Genomic DNA, 20,774 nt, shown 5'->3' on the forward strand with positions numbered 1-20,774 from the left:
CCCCCCCACCTTTTTAAATTAGTGTTTATTTCCTGAATTGATGCTGCAATCAAATGAAGTTGAAATGACAGGGGAATGCAGAGAGAAACTAATCACGATGGTGTGAAAGAAATTTCCTATAATTTTGGGACTAAAGGTTACTTAAACAAGTTAAAAATATCTAAGTAGAAAGGAGTCATCACGTATAGATTCATTTATGGTCTCATTTACACCACTGGCATCCCATCACTGGTGTCAGCTTTGTGGGATTTGTACCATTTTCAGGAGGGTTCACCCTTCCACTCATATTCTGAGCAGCAGATGGTGAGGCAGTGGCCTGCTCCTGGCCCAGTGTTCTGTAACTGGACCAGAAAGGGCCCCATGCACCTTTTGTGTGCAGATCAGCTTTCACCCCGCAGTTCAGGCTGCGTGTTTCTGTCTGGAACAATGGTTTTCCCTGATCCACCACTTCTCAAACTGTTCAAAGACCAGGAACTCCACTTCTTGTGTGGTTTTCTGGGTGTTGGCCAACAACATAGGTATCTTCATACCACAGGCTGCAAGTAAAGTAACACAAGGCTCTTTTTTGAGTTTATTCCAGCTACCCACGTGCCATGACACTCACTTGAGATATATTTTCCTATCTCATTTTCCTTAGTGCCAGCCCTATTTTCTGCAATATCCTCTTCCTGCCACCAGCCAGACTCCCTGACATCTACCACTATCCTCTCTTGTCCAACTGCTCACCCAGGAGCAGCTTCTTTCAAACAACCTCACACAGTATTCTTTGAAAGGGTGACACTGATATCCACAGAGACAGGTTTCTACTGTGAAATTCTGACATCCAAATTTCTCTGCTACTATCTCATGTGAATGTGCAAGTTGTGACTGAAGCAATAATTGATGGGTTTTGGCAAGTGTAGCTTTTAAGTAACTGTTGAGGATGCAAATACCTAAAATAACTATATAAACAATAAATATAAAACAGTCTGAAGTGGAATCAAATGACTCACACAAATCTTTTATCTGAAGAGATAAAAAATGTTCCTTTTTGCAGAATTTTTTCCATCTTACAAAGACGGACCGTGTAGATCCTTGCATGTCATACTCAGGCATCATTTAGCAGGGCAATAATCTGTGTGCAGTAGGGATATGTGTGTATAACTCATGGCAGCATTTAAGCCTAGATCTACCATCTCATTGAAAATTGTGTTAATTTGAAAATCAAACAAGGGTCTGGGAATTTTTCAGTCCTATTAATTAATTTCAAAAGTTCCATTAGTTTGATGGAAGAAATGCTGTACACTGTAATCATCTGCCAGCTGGTGATTTATAATTTTAAGTAGATTTAGGAACACAGTCTCAGCCTGTGGATCCTTTGCTTTACAGAGCAAGCAGAGAGTTTACAGTGGCCTCCAAAGACTCTCAGATATGTCAGATTGGATGTTGTCCACCAGTTTCCCACTTGTTTCCTAGCCTTGCAATTAAAAAGGCACACCAGATTTCATTGGTGGATACTCCAGCTCTGGGTCAGCATGACAAACCATCTTTCAGGACAGTCCATAATGTGCTGTAGACTACATCACACTGTTTTGGCTCCAGGAAAGGCCAGTCATGGGGAAGGAGGTCAACAAGCTCTTCTCAGCTTGTTGGTGTCTGCTCAGCTGTTAGAGCAACACCTTTATTTGGCTGGGGACTTATCTCACAAGGATTTTTTCCAAGGTGGCACTCTGAGCACAATATTGCTGGCTGCCAAATTTGTCTTGTCCCACTAGGTTCTAGATATGATTTGCTCAATGTACAAATATAATTTTCTTCCCTAAATCCTGACCTTGAAAACCCAAGTGAATCTGACAGCCAGCCTGGGTTGTTTTTTCTTTTCTCTGCTAATGATATGTGAAAGTGGAAATTCAGTAGTTTCCACAGAAATGCTGCTTTCCATATTTCACTTTTCTTCTTTATTTAGAGACATGGCCAAACATTGGAGTTTAGTGAGAAGTTGGCTGTACTCTGGAAATCACCAGCACAGGGACCAGGACTTTGCTGATGCATGAACAAAGAAGGACAGAGCTGTGACTGGTAATGCATGCAGTCCTACTCCTGATGAACTCAATAATCAAACCACTGCCATGCTAGGACCAGCACTGAGAGGAAAATGGAACAGCTGCGATGAAAAGCTGAGATTAACAGACACGAGTGCCAGGATATGAGACCTGAAGCAGCAAAAGCAGCAGAAAAGGTCACAACTATAGAGGAGGAAGTGGACACCCAAAGTTGTGTGAAACCTTAAAATCACAGAAACATAGAACACTTTCATTTGGAAGGGATCTTTAAACCATGTCTAGTCCAGTCCCCCTGAAACTGATGTCTTCTGTTATGGGATATCTTCAAGTAGTGGAGGTGGTTCAGAGTCCTTTCCAATATGACTTTGAATGAGCCCAAGGAATGGGCCATCTACCACCTCTCTGGTCAGCCTATTCCAACGTTTCACCACCCTCACTGTAAAAAAATTTATTCCTTATATCTAGTCTGAATCTACCCTCTTTTGGTTTAAAACCATTACTTCTTTTCCTGTTGCAATTGAGACTGCTAAAATTCTGTACCCATCTTTCTTATAAAGCCTCTTTAAGTACTGGGTAATTAAGGTCTCCCTGGAATGTTTTCTCTTCAGGGTAAACTGCCCCAACTCTCTCAGTCCTTCTATACAGGAGAGGTGCTCCAGCCCTCTGATCATTTTTGTGGCCTCCTTTAGACTTGCTCCAGCAAGCTCATGTCCTTCCTGTGCTGAGGACCACAGAGCTGGATGCAACACTCCCAGTGGGATTTCACCAGAGCAGAGGAGATAGGCAGAATCCTCTCCCTCAACCTACTCAGTCTTTGGATTCAGCCCAGGATATAGCTGGCTGTCTGGGCTGTGAGTGAGTATTGCGAGTCGCATTCAGCTTTTCATTCCAAAGCATCCCCAAGTCCTTCTTGAGCAGGGCTGCTCTCAATCTCTTCAACCCCCAGCTATATTGATACTGGGGCTGCTCCTACCCAGATGCAGGACCCTGTTCTTGGCCTTGTTAAAACTTATGAGTGTCCCATGGGCCACTTCTCCAGTTTGTCCAGGTCCCTCTGGATGACATCCCATCCTTCAGGTGTGCCAACAGCACAACTCAGCTTGGGGTCATCTGCAAATCTGCTGAGGGTGCACTCAATCCCACAGTGTCACTGATGAAAATATTAAACCATGCTGGTTCCAGTAGGTTCCAGTATAGGTTCCTGAGGGATACCACTTGTCACTGATCTTCATTTGAATGCATATTTTTCAAAACTCTCTGACTCTGTCCATAGATCCAGTTCCTTATACACCAAAAGTCCACCCATGAAATCTGTATCCATCCAGTTTGGAGTTCAGAACATTGGGTGGGACCATGTCAAAGACATTACAGAAATCCAGATAATCACCCATAGCTCTTCACTTGTCCACTCACGCAGACACTACACCCGGGCACTGCATTTTCACTGCAGATTTGGTTGCCTCCTACCTCAATGTCACCCATGAGGTCATTTGCACTGGTGACTATCAGGTCCAGTAACAGATCCCCTCTGTCAGGGCTGTCAATTACCTGGCTTAAGAAGTTATTCTCCGCGCATTTCAGCAGTCCCCTGGATTGCCTACAGCTCACCAGAGATGTTGGGGGTTGAAGTTCCCCAGCTAAACAAGGTCTTGTAAGCATGATGCCTCCCATAGCTGGAGCAGGAAGATTTTGTAGTCAATAGGCTCTCAGTGATCAGGAGGCCTGCAATAGGCACAATCCAAAAGGTTTCTTCTGTTATCTCATTTTCTGATTCTCACCAAAAAATTCTCAACCTGTTTGCAGCTGTTCTTCAGAGAGAGCCCTTCACATTCCATTCATTTCTTATGTAGAGGGCAACCCACAGAGAGCCCTGCCTGTCCCTTCTGAAGAGCCTGTAGCCATCAGTAGCCACACTCATAATGAGATTCATCTCACCATCTTTCAGAGATGGCAACTGGTTCATACCCTTTTAGCAGCACAGTGGCTTCCAGCTCTTCCTGTTTGTTACCCACAACTGCACCCATTGGAGTAGCGGCACTTCAGCTGAGCTGTCATCTGTGTAGCCTTTCTAGAGGAATGCTCTTTAATCTTTCTGAGATTTTTCACCAGTGTTCACCTCTAGGCTTCTATTAGCTCAGGAGCCCTTGAGTCATCTCTGTAAGACTATTATTTTCTATTATCTATGATATATCATGCACATCTTGGCAAATCTTTGCAATTAAGAAGTTAAGATGAATTGTACCTTAAAAATGAAGAATTGTCAAATAGTTTTCCAGATGAAGAGGACTTCTGGCTGCTGCCTGTGACCTACCAATATTTACCTCTAGATTCTTGAATTTTCCTGTCACCAGCTTTGGAGTGCCCTGTAGATTAGCTATGCAGAAGGCACAGATCCAGTTTAGTAACATGCCACCATCACTCAATAAATATAAAATAAAAATATTGTTTTCACATCTACTTGAAATATCTGCTTAATCAATGAACAAAGTGTGTACTTACATGTAGCATTACAGTCCCTGGGTGGGCAAGGATAGGTTGGATTAAATCTACACAGGGATTTTACCTATTACGTTCCATCCTAAGCTGCAGACATCTCACTGTTCAAAAGCTGGGCTGAGTGGGGATCAGACCAATCAGCAGTTGAGACTGGGGTGTCTCAAGGTCCCTATATGTACTAGGTTTGGACAATAAAACAGGCTGTTTGTCACATGAAGCTTTGAGGTGTGTGTGTCGTCCTTGTCTCTGACCACCAACCCCATGAAACGTATGGCCCTAATGTAATACCTAAGGAATTACATGGGAGTCCATTTTAATTCTTGTCAGCTAACTCAGAAGCAATATCACCAAAGCCAATTCATCAGCTGTATAGGTATTCCTCATATAGGCAACTTGATAAAAGGATGGACAGGACAGAGAGAGAGATGCACCACTTTTACTAAGAGAGATGCACTAAATAATGACAATACCTGTTGTACTGCAGGGAGGAGGTATGTCACTGCCTTCCAAGATAACACTGCCATAAAAATCAGTACGTCCTTGCCTCCTACCTCAGCCATCAGATTCTAGGCACTTTAAGGTAAATGTTTCCTTTGAAGTCAGTGAAGGTACAAAGACACTGGATTGAGGAGAATCAGAGCCCTGAAATGTTTATGGTTGTAGAAGACAGAAGGGAAATCCTGAAGGGGAACAAACAACCCAAAGAGAAGATTTCAGCTTACCATAATCTGGGCCAAGATCATTGCTTTTCCCCATCTTTGTGCCATTTTCCTGTGCAGAAATTCCTTGGAGCAACAGGCTGAGCACTGGAAACAGGCATGACCAGAACAGAGCATGAAGGTCTACTGAACAAGATAATGAGCTTCAGCTAGCTTGGACCAAAGCTGCTTAAATAGCTCCCCACACCTTCCTTCTTCAGCTACCACTAACAGTAATACTTTTAAAAAAAAAAAAAAAAACATTGGTAGTCCTTCATTTTAGATACTTACCAGCCCTATCTACCTGAATTCAGGTATGCCATGCACTACTGCATTGGTTCTGCTGTGCTGGGGTGCTGCAGCTGCAACAGCAGGACAGGTACCTGTCCTGCTGTTGCAGCTGCTTGCCAGAGGCCTTACGAATCCTGATTCCATTTTGGGACAGACTTGCTGCCAAGTTTGGTATGATATGTTTCCCTTAGGGTCCTAGATGCACGTTGCCTGCAAGACTACCTCTTGTGATGTTCCTGCTGCCTGCCAACCTTATCTCCCATTCTAGGTGCTGGCAGAGTCATTTTGGAAAGGGAAGTGTCAGGTTCTCAGCATATCAATTGAGGCTTTTAATGTTATGTTATACACTTGATAGTCCCGTAGATTCTCACGTGAGTTTCAAAACATTCCAGTACTCCAGCTTTGGGTACTCAGTGGGATAAAACACCAGCATGTGACATCCATGACTCATGGCTCACATCCAGGCAATGCTATAGGCGCACTACACTCCTAGCCCACATAGGTGAAGTTGGAGTGAGCTCCAGGGGTGGGAGTCCTCTGCTCCTCAGAGTTGCAGTCATTGCAGAGCTTCTCCCAAAACTCCCCTGTGCCCTGAATTCACCTCATCCCCTAAGTACTGCTGGGTGCTTAGAGTTTCTTTCCTCCAGAACAGAGCTGAGAGCTGTATGCAGAAAATAGAGGGGAAGGTCCTTGTTGTTTTCAGCTAAATTAAAAAAAAAATACAGAAGGCCAGGAAATTTTTTGATTGCTTTACTTATTCAAAGATCTGTGCATCTGGGTTATTTCTTATCCTGAATGAATATAGTGTATTTTGAAACATTTGTCTTTCCTTTACACCTTAAAGTAAGCAGCATCTGTTAAGGCACAGAGTGGTTTAAAATATACACCTGTTACTGGGGAAACAGGACTTATATAAGAAAGAAAATGGTGCCTTTTAACTAGCATATCCTATAAAGCAACAGAAAGCTCTATACCTCCATTAATTTAGGTTGGTCCCTTAGTTTCAGTATTATTAATTACACAAATTATTGTACACCAGTTTAGTGGCAACTCTTTTATTCTTTGAGTTAACTCATTCATTTGCAATTTCCCATTGGAGATCCAAAGTGTGGCTTTGAATGCAAATAGTCACCATGGGCAGTTTCTGCAAACCAGAATAAAGTTATTAAAAGGAACTAGTGGCTTTGTTTTGATCTTCTTGTTCATCTCCTCCCTGCAAGAAAATTGGAAGACAAAGTTTCATTTATACAACCCGATGTTAGGGTTCTGACTTGTGCATAGTGGACAGAAAGTAAAAGGATTAATTTAGTCCTCTAATCTATTGTTATAAGCCTAATTATTTTACATGTCTAGATTTCATTAACGAATTGCTGTTTTTTCCATGCATCTCCTTCCCCATTGCTTTTGTTTAAACCTCCTGGTGGGAAGGGGTAGATTAATTTTGTTGTGCCTTAATGGAACTGTATGCTACATTAGATTTAACCATTTGGCATGCACTGCCAACATCACCATTATGCATAATGAATTACTTTTTGTGAGTCCCAAACTAACACAGATCTTCAATGTTCCTCTGTAGATATTGCAACTACACAGCTGGCAAATATCATTACCTTGAACTTACATGGAAACCTAGAGCTTGATACAAGAAATCTTTGGAAATTTTTCCATTAAAAAAGGGAATTTCTTTTAAAAAATGTAGGTGCTTTCAAGAGAAGATGTGGAAAGCTCATTAGGCTTTGCTGTTATCTTCCATTAACTCTGTTTGATATGGGTATGCATGTGGGTGTGTGCATATCCTGGGCCTACAGCTGCATGCAGAACCCCAAATGAGGCAGCGTGTGCTTTGTGTCAGGACCAGACAAACTTACGGTCCTCTGAGCAGTCTGCCTGTGAGTATGGAGAGTAACATTTGTCTCAGCTGCTGAAGCTCTTCACACATGAGCCCTTTGCCTCAGCAGTCAATCTGAGAACCCTGACAGGATTTCTCTTGCACAGCTTACTGCCAGTGGAATGACATAGGAAAATAACTGATTGAACATGCAAACCAAGCTCCTTTCTCCCAGGTCCAGTGTCCGGTCACCTTTGCTTTCTCTGCTCTTCATCAGAGGTGTTGCAAGCAGGGACACTGACTATAAAATTAAATTTAACTTGTGGAGATCTACACTTTTTTGCTCAAATGTCTTTGAAAGTACAAATAAAACTGCTTTGTAACACCAAGACAAGCAAAATACTTTCTTCAGCTGGCAAGGTTCTCTTCTAATAAATTCTTTGTTTGCCAATGGAATGTATTAATGACCAGGACATGAATGTACATGGAGGGAATTAATGGACAAGATCTTCATTAAAGTTAGATTTATATCTACATTGTAAAGGTGTATTTATTTTAGGTGAAAGCAAGAAATTTCTTGTCAAATCTGAACATCTCAGCTGATACTCTCTACTTAAACTGGACTGCTTTGTCACTGAGGACTTAGGTAATTTCAGGACCCTCTGTTAGTGCATTAATGGTGCTCAGGAACAAGCAAGAGGCTGTCTGCTGTGTTTCCTGATCTGAAGAGAGGTCTGCTAATTTTCCTGCAGCTCCATATTGTTGTGTCTGATGCAATAACTCAAGAAGCTAACTCAGGCATTGGTGAAACTTTGCACCACAGTTGCAACTTCTGTGCATTTTACCTTCAGCTATAAGGAGACGTTGGCACCAGATGGAGAACAGTGAAACATGAACTTCTGTGACCCCAGGGTCAGCAGAAGGGCTTGGCACTGCTTCTGGCTTAGCATCCCTTATCCTCAGAAGATGTAGAGGAAGTTGGTGAGCATCCAATGAGTGCTGACTGGCTGCGCAGGCGTGACAGGATGCAGAGGTTTGAGTGCAAAATGCTCGTGTAGCAGCCCATTTGAATGAAGTTCTTAGTCTAAAATGCAGACATGATCAGGTTTTACTTCAAGTTATGGACTATTCTTCTGGACAAAACCAGCAATAGCTTAATTTCCAAGGCCCATCCAATGAGAGTAATGGTCTCAGAGCTTCCAGGAACACCCAAGATACCACATGGAAGAGCACCTAGGTGTTTGTGCTGCACACAGAGCAGTCCTGAGAGGCACACAGAACATATGCTGCATCCTAGAGGTAATCAGCTGTAGGGGAGCCAAGAGTAGTGTAGGGTGTCAGGATACCTTGGTTATTCTCAGTCTGCTAATTAGATTTAGAGTTGCAGATTGTGTAATTGGGAATTTCAATGTGGCATGCAGAGGGAACTGACTTAGATACGTCACTTTGGAGACTGGAGGTCTCTTCCCTGGCAGAAGGATGAAAAGCCTAACTCAGTAATGACCATGGTGCCTTGAGGAAATATAAGCAACAGTCTTCAGAAGAGATATTCTTAAAAATTCTGGCTTTTGCCCCAGTACTTCTTTCCTCTGTTTAGAGAGTGCCTTAAACAGGGAAGTTTTTGTCTTATATTTTCCTTATCTGCAACAGGCACAGGAAGAGGCGTGATATATGACTCTTCATGACTTAAGAACTGTACTAAATAAAATGCAAAACGTAGCCCACCCTCTCACTGAGATGAGATTGTCATTTTATGAGTTTTCGACCTTGTTACAGCATTCATATCATTTAATCCAACTAACTTCATGATATAGTATTAGTTATAGAACAGTAAATCCCACACACAGGCCATGAGGAGGTTTTGGAGTGAGTGTTTACCTGCCTCATTGGTTTCTATAAAACAGTTTCAGTGAAGTTCATGAGTCCCATACTTCTAGTCAGTTGTTGTCACTGAGCATCAGTCCTTACCTTCATGCGGAGGGGTGAAGTGAGAGCTGCTGGAAACACAGGCAAAGCCAATGAAATGCTGGTAGGACACAGCAGCACGGGTTGGGCTCCTGTAGGCCTCACACAGAGACTTTTAGCAGAATCACTACTTAGTTCCTGTCACCCAGTGGGACAGATTAGCAGAATCTGGTGTCCAGCCAGTACAGGGCCCTTGAGTGGGCTTCCCAAACCTCACCAGCTCTTCAACTTCACCTTGCCCCTGTGCCAGTGTGCAGGTGACCTGGAGAGAATAAATCTCCCTTGTTAAAAGTCATGTTTTTGTTACCTACACAGTGTGACAGACCCAGAGCTGCCCCAGATCTGCCACTTCTCTTCTGCTTTAACTCAATCACCCCAAACTTATGACTGAACTGAACTATGGACCACCATCACATGTAGCTTCAATCCAAAGCCAGTAATGAGTGGAATGAGCTCACTCTATCTAGCTGTTTGTCATGCTGCTAATATACAAACAGATACTGAATTAAAGGATAAAGAGAGCCAATAGTAAAATGCAGATGGTGGATCACATTTTTCCAGTCTTCTAAGGTTCTCTAAGAACTGTCAACAAGAGGATCACCCTATATCCCAAATAGATTAAGGGTAATAGAGAGATCTCTGAACTTTGACCTTGGAATTATGCAAATCAGTGATAGTTTTACTTCAATTCCCTGGCATCACCTTTTTTTAACTCATGATCATTGTTTTGGGAATTGGAAATAAAATATTTGTGGAGGGCTGTGAGCCTACTGGGACAAGGGCAGTAGCAATGGCCTGGAGGGATGTGCCATAGGCTCTGGGCATCCCCCAAAGGTTAGGCTGAAACAGAAGGCTTCCCCCATGGTGCTCTGCAGCACTATGCTAATTTATCCCAGTTCTGTATTCCCCATTGGCCCACTGCTGTCCCTACCCCTTTTACCCCACATGGTGTGGTTGTAAATTATTCCCCACTCCCTGTTTCCCCATTGGCTAATGTAACCCTGCCTGCCCACCCTGGCACTCCCTATTGGCTCCTGCCCTTTGTAGTGCCCCTATGCCCTCAGTTGATTTGCCCTGATACTTTTCTCCATCCCCTCTTTGGCATGTTTATACCCTGGACCCTCCACTGTCTCTTGTCTTCTGTCCTGGGACCCCTTCAGTGCCAGACCCTAGCAAACCCTTGCTGAAACCCCCTACAGAAGATCCTCCCATGTCCACCTGCCTGCTAGCTGTGGTGTGCTTGAGTGCTTTTAGTGTGTGATTGTCGTGTGCCTGCCCAAATGTTCTCCCTCCAAGGATGCTTGTGGGGAAGGGAGCAGCACTGACCACCTTGCTTCGCTGCTACAAGTGGTATTTGAATGTGAGGGTCATCAGTCTTGAGCCACTGGATTTTAAGTCACTTTTGGGAGACCGCTTTCAGGAGGAAAGACTTCAATTTTGAAAAGACCTTCTCGAAGGAGTGATGAACAACCCTCCTGGAGCGAGGATCCATCGTGCACACAGGACTCCCGCAAGATCTTTTAGCTGACCAGTTGGTAAGTGTTGTGTCAGTTATGCTTACCCTTATCCTTTCATTCTCCCTTTTAAGTCTTGTGGGTGGGAGACTGAAAATGGGATCCAAACTCACCATTCTACAATGGGAGTTCTACTTCCAGATTAAAGCTGCCTTATTTCTCAGGGAGTTCAAGGGCAAAGTTAAAGGATGTTGTTAATTTTATTTTTATTTATTTACAAGGAAATCAGTTATGTCACTTCAGGTTTGGGACAGGGTTGGGGTGAAGTAATATCTTTTGCAAACAGAGGGAAATTATAAAGTGGGGAAGTTTTATCCACTTCTCCAGGTAATTTATGATTCTGTTAATGCTATCGGGGAAAGTTCAGGGAAAGTTGTTGGTTCCACACCCCCAGTTATCTTCCCAGCTGTTGCCTTCCTCCCCCCATGTTCCTAACTCCTTGTCCTCTCACAGAAGGTCAGGAGATGGAAACTGCCAAGATGTGCAGGAGAGCCACACACCTTCTGCGATCTCCCATCCTCCTGTGTCCCCTCCTCATAACAGCACAGATCATGCCATCCTGAGAACTAACCTAACCCTTTTCCCTATGCCCTCATACCCAGCACCCTCATCTGCATCTATAGGCCAAAATGGTGCCCAGGACTCTTCTCCTCCCGTCCCGATTCCTGCTCCTCCACCATCGGGCTCCTCCCCTGCAATGCATCCCCTTCCACCTACCATGTCTATGGTGGCACCTGCATCAGGACCTCCTCTTCTTACCAATACAACCCTTTCTTGCCCAGGCCCTGCCTCTCCCCTTCCAGCATCCACCTCTTACACCTCAGGTCCCACCCCTACTGGCCATGACACTTCTGGTTCCCACGACACCGGCAGTGGAAGTGGACATGACAGCAACCAGAAGGCAGCCATCTTGGCTGCCAGTGGCCCACGACACTGGGCCTCACCGGTTTGCCAGAGGCACTGTGCCCCTGCCAAGACTTCTTCCTCCCCCTCGGGGTAGGATAGTGACTCCTCAGATTCTAACACTGAGTCTGAGGATCACTGGACAAGGGTGCAGAAGCAGGCCACTAGGGAGGGGGACTGGAAGACTGCAGGGAGGATAGATCCTGGCATCCCCTGTTAAATTCTAAAGAAGGGAGGAACCAAAAGTGGGAATCTATGCCTTAGCTGGAGATAAAAGCACTCTGTAAGGCATGTAAGGATTATGGAAGGAGGTCCCCATATTTTAAAAATCTTTTGCAAGTTACATTCCAAGCACATGTCCACACCCTACATGATCCTTACCCCACATGATCTGAGACACATTATATCTGTCCTCCTTTCACCCGCTGAACTCCTCCTTTGCAAGGCAACCTGAAAAAAAACAACTTAAAAAATTACTAAAGCTCTGTAAGGGACAGGAGGATTAACCTCGAAGACTTTCAATGGACTAATTAAGTGGTGAAGGTGATTATGAAAAGCACCAAGACCAGGCCCAAGACATCATGAAGACCGTCCTCAAGGGGTTAAAAACACCGCACTTAAAGCTGTAATAAAAACCCTAGATGGGACCATCCCACAGCAAACCTTTGCTGCTATCCACCAAGGCCCAGAAGAAAACAACATCCACTTCATAGCCCATCTCAAAAAAAGCACTGACAGACAAGTTGATTGTAAGGAGGTGAGAGAGGAGCTTTTGTGGAAATTGACCATCTCCAATGCCTACACAGAATGCCAAAAGATCCTGAGAACACTCCCTCTCAACCCTGAACCTAAGATTGAACAAATGATAGAGGCTTGTGCTAAAGGTATGTCTATTGAAAGTACTGTGGCCTTGCTGTTAAGCAAAGGGTAGCAGAGGCGTTTATGTTGGCCCACCAGGTAAAACCCTTCAACAAGGACAACATCCTGGTTGAAGGGTTATAACTGTTGAAGGTGTTATAACTGTGCAGAACTGGGTCATATTCAAGTTGAATGTGAGAAAGTATTTCTAAAGAGACACCGTACCACCTCTTGTCCCTCCTCCACTTGCCTAGGGTGCAGAAAACATTGTCCCCACTTGCAATGCCACCAGCATCATCCCAGCTACCAGTCGCATCGGGGAAACTCCTGTCCTCGTGCAGGACAGCCTCGTGCAATGACACCAAATGCCAAGCTGTTCCATCCTGTGCTCCCCACCATCCCAGAGGGCACATACACTGAGAGATCTCACCTGACGACATCGACCATGAAGGCCACCAGCTCTCCGAGGCCTACCAACTCATCCAGCTGGGGATCCAACGCGTACTGGTGAGCCTCTAGTCCATACAAATTAATGATAAGGGCATTTACCAAAAACCAACAGGTAAACGTGGGCCTGCTGATGGACCCCGGCATGTTTTAATCATTGGTGACTCTTTTTATGGACCTGACATGCTACAAGTTCTTCCAGAAGTCCAGACGGTGGGGGCCAATGGACGAAATTACCATCAGATCAGATCAGAGTCATGTGCATAGATCCACCCTGGTTTCTACATAAAGGCACTACTATCACCCAGGCCTTTCTACTTCGAGACCACACCAAGACTATCCCAGAAAACCTAGTGGCATTCTAGACAGAAACTGTGGGACAGGACAAGCCAATCCTTGAATGTTGCCTATTAAATAAGGAGACAAGGTCTACCTTCCAGGGATAGTGGACACCACAGCAGATGTCACCATCATCACCTCTTCTGCATGGCCAATGGACTGGGAGTTGAATTACAGTAACTTTTAAATAAATGGAAGTAACAGATCTCAATATAACAGAAAAATCTTTTCCCAAAAGAGATGAAACTTGGGATCTGGCTTTCATTATTAGTTGTGACGTAACTTCAGGGCCTGTAGTAATGGTTTTAGTAATTTGATTAGATAAAAGAATGAGAAGAATTAGAACACCCCTTCTAGAATTAGCAAAGGGTCTAGTAACTTTTGGCCCCATTGGAAAATTAAGCCATGAAGGTGTGGAGTTTCCCCTATCAATGCAAACAACTAGGGTAAATCTGGTTTACATCTGTTTGCTTGGTGGATTTGCAAAGATAGGGACACTCTATTTAGGGCTGCTCTTGCTTCTTGAGTTAGTATTCTGAGGGAGTTCAGGTCCATATCTTCTCTTAACAAATCAAATAATGGAGCCAAGTCCTGGTTGGTTATTCTGAGGAGAGTCCAAATCCAATTGACAAACCCAATGACTTTCTGAAGCTCATGGCAGAGTCACTGGGTTTTCCTGTAGCTGGATGGTCTGCACAACAATGCTGAGCTCGTTGAGCTTATACCCTAAATATTTCCAAGGAGGGGACTGCTGTATTTTGTCTTCAGCTATAGATAGTCCAGCTTTACATATCCCTTCAATTACTTCAGCAACAACAATCTGTAAGGCTGTATTGTCTTTGGTGGCTATTAAAATATTATGCATGTAGTGAAATACAGTGGATTTAGGGAACTTCTCACAAATAGGTGATAGGATTCTGGCCACATACCAGGCATATAGTCAGGGAATTCCTCATGCCTTGTGAGAACACAGTCCAATGGGATCTTTTCAAGATTTTTCAAGATTCAATGATTCCATTTTCAATTGTCTGTTAATTGAAAGTACTGAAAAAGCAAACCACGGTGCATCCTCTGGGTGGAGTGGGATGCTAAAAAAACAGTCTTTGATATCAATAATCATTGGTCACCAGTCCATTGGAATCATGTTAGGTGATGGTCATCCCAGCTGTAACCGTCCCGTTTCTTCAATTACTTAGTTAACTTTTCTTAAATCTTGTAATAGCCTCCATTTTTCACTATGGTGCTTTTTGATAACAAATATTAGAGTATTCCAGGGGCTGTTTTTGGGGGTAGTGTGTCCTTTGTCCAGTTGTTCCTGAATTAGAGTCTCTAGCACAGCTATTTTTTTCAGGGTCCACTGGTCAACCCAGATGGGCTTCTTCAATAACCAGTTAAGTTTTAGGGTGTTGCGCTTGTCAGTGGCCCTCATTGAAAATTTGTTTCCAGACTGAGACTCCATTGAGAAAAAATGTCACTTCCCCACACTTTTTTTTTTTTTTTTTTTTACTATAAATGGCTTTATGGTAGCCACTTGATCTTCCGGCCCCTTAAAAGTGATAGGATGGGGGATACACATGGTGACACTGTGTCCTCCAATTCCAATTAATGAATCTAAGGAAGAGACAAGAGTCCATTCCGGAGGCCAGTAAATTTCTGATATTAGAGTTATGTCTGCCCGTGTCAATGAGACTTGAGAGGGTGATCTTCTTATCCAAACAGGTCAGGGTACAGGTCAGCCGAGGTTTACCTTAAGTGATGTGTCAGGTCCACACAATGCACAACCCTCCGTAGGTCTCATTATTGACATCTTCATCAGCATCAGGAAGGAGAAAGGCCTGGGCAAAAATTAAACCTTTAGGAAACAAGGGGGGTTAGGACATACAGTCAGAATGGTAATTTCCTGACTGGATGTAACTGATAAGACTGTAGGTAACACATAAAATCCTTCTGCACCTCATCTGTCCACACCCACAATTAGAAAGTCTTAAGGCTGCTCTTCTGTGCCAAGGTGCCCTGTAAAAACTGTCTGGTGTGTAATGGCAGTGATCATGGCTTGGCAGTTGACTGGCTCAAGCTGACTGGCTTGGCAGTTGATAGCTCAAGTCCCAAACCTGTTGACATTGAAACTGGGAGTTCACTTACGAGATGCTGCAGTTCCGCACTTGATGGTCTCCAGTGCTGCTCACCAGGGCATGTGACAGATTATCTTGTGTCATTGTGTGCCACTGTCCCACGCTCCACTGGCAGTTTCCCGGCTGGCAACAACACTGCCTTTGGACTTGATAAGATTGGTTATTATTTTGATTGCCTTTATTGCAGTTACACTGTCCTTGACCATTGCCCCTTTTTGGTTTTTTGCAGTTTTTGCCCAACGGCCTTTTTGACCACAGTTAAAACACTGTCCATTTGATCCAGTTTTCTGATTTTGTTGGCCTTGAGGCTTTTGTTGAGGATTGTTTAATGCATTGACCAACACCTGGGATTGAATTTTAGCCATATGTTCTGAAGTGATGAATTTATTACAGGCCTCAACCATTTGAGGAATGGTAGGTTCTAGTTGGGAAGGTAGCGGCCATAAAATTTTCTTGCATTCTGAACTGGCATTTATAACAGCCAATTGTTTGAATAATCTTTCCTTCACTGGATCACCAGTTACTTCTTTTTCTTTGGCAGCTTTGGGTCTGTCTAGAAAAGTCATATAGGGCTCAGTAGGCCCTTGCTCAATACCAGCATAGTTCTGATGAGGTTTATTTGCTTCTGGGATTTGTATCACTGCCTTCCTAGCTGGGTCCCCAACATCCCTGAGCACAGGCTTAGGAAGGCCCATGGCTTGCTGGTCAGGGTCTGTGTGAGCCCCCTTACCCGCCAACTGGTCTGTAGTAATTTGCACCCTCGCCAGGTCATTGGCATAATCATGTAATAATTTAGTTAATTCCACCCCAATGCCCATAGTGAATACTCGGTGTTAATAGCAAGCTCCTTAAGTACTGTGCATCGTGGGGGGTAAAACTGTGGGCTGAGAAGGTTGTCACACTGAGGATAGAAAAGTATAGTGAGCTTCTCTCATATTCTCAAGCTCCTTTACTTAATTTTTTGGTTTTACTGAATGCCAGAGTTTCTCAGTATGGATTTCCCCTCCTGTTCTACCAGACTGGCATTCCTTGCAATTTGTTCGCCAGTTCCCAATACCTCATTTTCATTACTTTTCTTTCTATTTTTTTTCCCAGGCCTCTTTTTTAAATTCTGGCCAGTGGATATCATCCTCCAATGAGGAGGAAGAGAACAAGGATTTTGGAGGGATCACCTTTAACTACATAGACTTTCTTGTACTTGTGGTGTCACCTCAGGCTAGACCTCGAGGCAGGCCAAGGGGATGCAGGCACCGCCACTTTGGGGGCGAGCCCTTCTGGAACTCAGGCAGCTGTGGTTCCAGCCTCTGGAAAAGGAGAGTGGCTACTAGACAAGTTTCCAGTACAGGCAGTGGGGGTTGTCTCCTTGGGGCGCTGGACATGTCATGGAGTAGGCAGGACAGGAGGAGGGGCTTTGGGCAGAGTTTCCTGAAGTCTCAGGGCATCGACCAAAGGTGTTAAAATGATCTTCAAAATGGATGTAATTTTTAAAGTGGTGGTTGGTGGTATTACGGTTAGTGATCTTCATGTTGGAGGTAGATTGCTTCATATCAGTAAGATCAGAAGGATAAGGAAAACACGAGGGAACTGGTGGGACGGTGCAGGGGAGGTCTGAGATGGTCTGTGCACTACCATCTCGGACCCCAGGTGGAGGGATACGTGACGACGGACACAGGGTGGCAGGGTCACTGGCTGAGCCACGTAACTCTCCAGGCCATCCATGGGCAGAGGCTTCTGCCATCTTGGCCCTGTATCTGTCCTCGGAGAAGACAGAAGGAAAAAGCTTGAAGGGAAAGGGTTTGTTGGCTTCCCTGGGCTAATATGAATTAGACTTTGGTTGCTTCATGTCAAATAACTTTTCTCTCATTCTTGTTTTTCATTTTGGTGTATCTTTATAATGTCAAATGTCTTTTTGAAGTTTGGAATCAATTTCTGGGCGGAGCGGTCTCTATCTGCTGCCAAATTATAAATCTTTTTCCCTACTGAATCCCAAAAGTCCAGTGAATTTATCTTGGACTCAGCAATATCTGCAAAATTTCTATGGATCCAGCAAATTAATTCCTTAAGTTCCTTCTCAAATTTTTTGCCCCAGTTTGCCAATTTTAATTTAAAACTCTGGTAAATATCTCTCTCTGCTACGGTTAACATCTTCACACCCATTTTAAAAACTTAATTTAGAACACCAGCTGAGGGAAAATGAATGGGACGGATGTCCACCCTTCTCTTACCTTCTCTTTGAAGGTAGGTGATAAGGCAGCGTCCTCCTTGCTCCTTATCTGGCAAAGCTCTCCTAGGCTTTGCCCCGTTGCCGGCACACACAAGAAGGGCAAGGTCCTAAAACTCACTCCTGGAGGCAGGGTGGGTTTCCAACAGGTCTCCTGAATGTCAGGAGTCCCTGTTCAGGCACCAGATGTTGCAGTCCGGTTCAGGCCTGGATAGCTTTGAACTGGTAGCAGTTATGTCAGGAATCCAATTAGGTGATTTTGAGGAGACACATGTCCAAACTAGTGGCCTGGGAACTAAACACTTTAATAACTGCAAAATAATGAACTCGAAGGTGAACAAACTACATGGGAGCACACCAGAAAACGCTAGATGAAACCGGGGGTCCAGGGTAAAGCAGGGGTACATATAGGTTAGGGTTTAGGACAGAGGCAAGGCAGGATCTGAGTGCGATGTCCAACAGGAAAGGATATGGAAAACAATGCAGGGGTACATTGACCAATCAAGGGTAATGAGGTAACAGAACAAATCAACTGGGGGAGAACAGAGAACTTTCTAGCACAAATCTGCATATAACAACTGTGGAATTCTGGGACTGGACTTTTTGACTCACTATGAGTTTGAGGTGTTTTCCCACGGCCTTATTCCCAGCTCATCTTCTTCATCTTGGTTTTCACATTTTCAGCTGATGCATTAACAGTGGTGGCATAACAAAAGAAAGCTTGCAACCTGATGCTGGAGGCTGAACAGTGAAAGCATGTAGTGAAATTGACAATTTCATGCAGTGGAAGCAGCTGAAAGTTCAATGAACATGGGAGCCTAAATCCTGAGTTTTGGTGGGGTATGTTTGTGTGGGTGTGGACTGTTGTATTGTGTTTGTTATGTTATCTGCTGATATGGTTTGCTCCTTACACCCCTTTCAGATATAATGGTTCTGCCCTGGTTCTCTCTCTCCTTGATCGCCCCGTCCATCACCTCTCTCCTCCCTGTTACCCCTAGCAACCATTGTATCCATTCCCTCAGTCCCTCCCTGGTTCCCTGTCTGTCACTCGGTGCCCCAACCCTTCTGTCTAGAATCTTCCATCCTAGGCATTGAGTGATTGGATCAGGGGCCAGGACTCCTCCCCTGCTCTTCCCCCATTGGTTTTCCCTACATGCCTGTTATCCTCCCACCACTCCCACCTTTACTGTGAGTCGCTGGAGACCACCTTTCCTCTCTGTATCCGCCCCACTTTAAAAACCCACGTCGGAGCCCAGTTGGCTTGTCTCCAGCTGGGGGCTCCCCTGGGCAGTAAACCGGGATTGCACTACCTCTGGAGTCCGTCTCTTCATTTGCCTCCTGTGGGTTAGCAGCCCTCTATCTCTCTCAGACGCGGATCCTCGTCCCTTAAGGTGAAAGCCTTAGGCGCTCCCCTGACCGAGCCCGGATCGGGAGAGTGCCCCCGTGCCGCCGGCGCTGGCCGCAGCTAGCCCGGACGCACCTTAAGGTCAGCCGTCGCCGCTGCAGTGGACCACTGGCACAAAGAGAAGAAATAGTCCAACACTCCATGGTCAGCTTTCTGGGAGGACCTGAGTCAGACTTAAGCTATGACCCCGCACACAAATGCAAAGCTACTAACTTTTAAATTAAATGGTGGATGGCACCTTTGGGGACAGATGGAAGGTTATGGAGTGCAGGATGGGTGGAGCGGAAAGGTAGGAATACAAAAAAGAGAGAAAGTAGAGAGGAAATAGAGAGCTTAGGACTCTATTCCTTTAAAACATGGCCTTCCACTCTCTTCTGTGCTTATCTGATGGCAAAGTCCTCCTGAAGCTTTTAACTGAGTTTGAGACAGGCAGCTGTGCTCTCTAACTCCTTAGAGTGGCTGACAGCAGCATAGGTCATTAAATTCTTCCAGAAACAAGACAATATTACGCAGAAAGTGCCAGGTAAAACCCTGTGGAGATCAAGCAGGGATTTGGTTAGTGCTGCAGCTTGGCAGCCAACCCCAAGGGATAGTGCAGTATCAGCCACTGTTTGCTGCTTGGACATATGTACACATTATGGAAAAAAGGGAGTTTTACCATCAGATTCCTTTTCGAGTCAAATACCCTCATTTAAAATTATCTTTAGCAGTAAATGCAGAGTCAGCTTAAGACAACATTGACTAAACAGGATATTTTTCTTTCATCTTCCACCCTCTCCAGGTTGACACAGAGGGACAGGAAAGAAATTCAGGGAGTGGGTTTCTGTGGGATGTTCTCTGATGATTCCTTTTCCTCTGTTACATAACCCCTAAGTGATACATTTTGGTACTTTCAGCTACAAATTCCTAAGACTGATCCACGGTAAATTTGCATAATCAGAGGACATGTTTCCTTTTTCATTGCTCAAAGTTAGGGGAAAAAAGACCCTAATTGGGAACTGTGTCACTGTGGCAAAACAGAGAAAATGAAGTAAACTACTTTTACAACATCTTAAACTGTTAAATTATTAACAAGAACAGAAAATGAAAAGTAACACCTTTAAAAAATTCTTTTGATGTGTTAAAATGGTAAGAACTATAATTTTCAGAGCTGTGTACAGTCACATGTACAGAAAAGCAATAGTTCTCTCTATTAATTTTTAAATCTTTCTCCAGCCTTAGTCAAGGTGCTATTTTTCAGGATGTACCATTTTTCAAAAGGAAAATGTGGGGAAAAGAGAGAAGTAGAGTCACTAGGGGCCAAATATTGTTTCCATAAAATTAATGGAAGGTTTTTTCTATTGTCTTCCGTGGAAGAAACACAGTGAAAATCAAGACCTAGTAAATTTACCTTCTGTAACTGTTGGGAAAATCAAGCATGACACATGGTTTGTGAATAGGAGGCTGCTTGCTCATATGTCCATATTCAAGTGATAAACTTTCTTTCCTTTAAAATAAGTATTACAAAACAGTAGACAGTCATCTTCTGATCATTCACTCCTCTATGTATAATGGCATCCTTCACTTAAAAGAAAACTGACACAACAAGTTTTAGGAAAACCTACATTTCCTGAATTCAGGTTCTTTGGAGTGATA

Source organism: Onychostruthus taczanowskii, unplaced genomic scaffold (assembly GCF_017590055.1).
Source record: "Onychostruthus taczanowskii isolate IOZ18803 unplaced genomic scaffold, ASM1759005v1 scaffold46, whole genome shotgun sequence".
NCBI lineage: Eukaryota > Metazoa > Chordata > Aves > Passeriformes > Passeridae > Onychostruthus > Onychostruthus taczanowskii.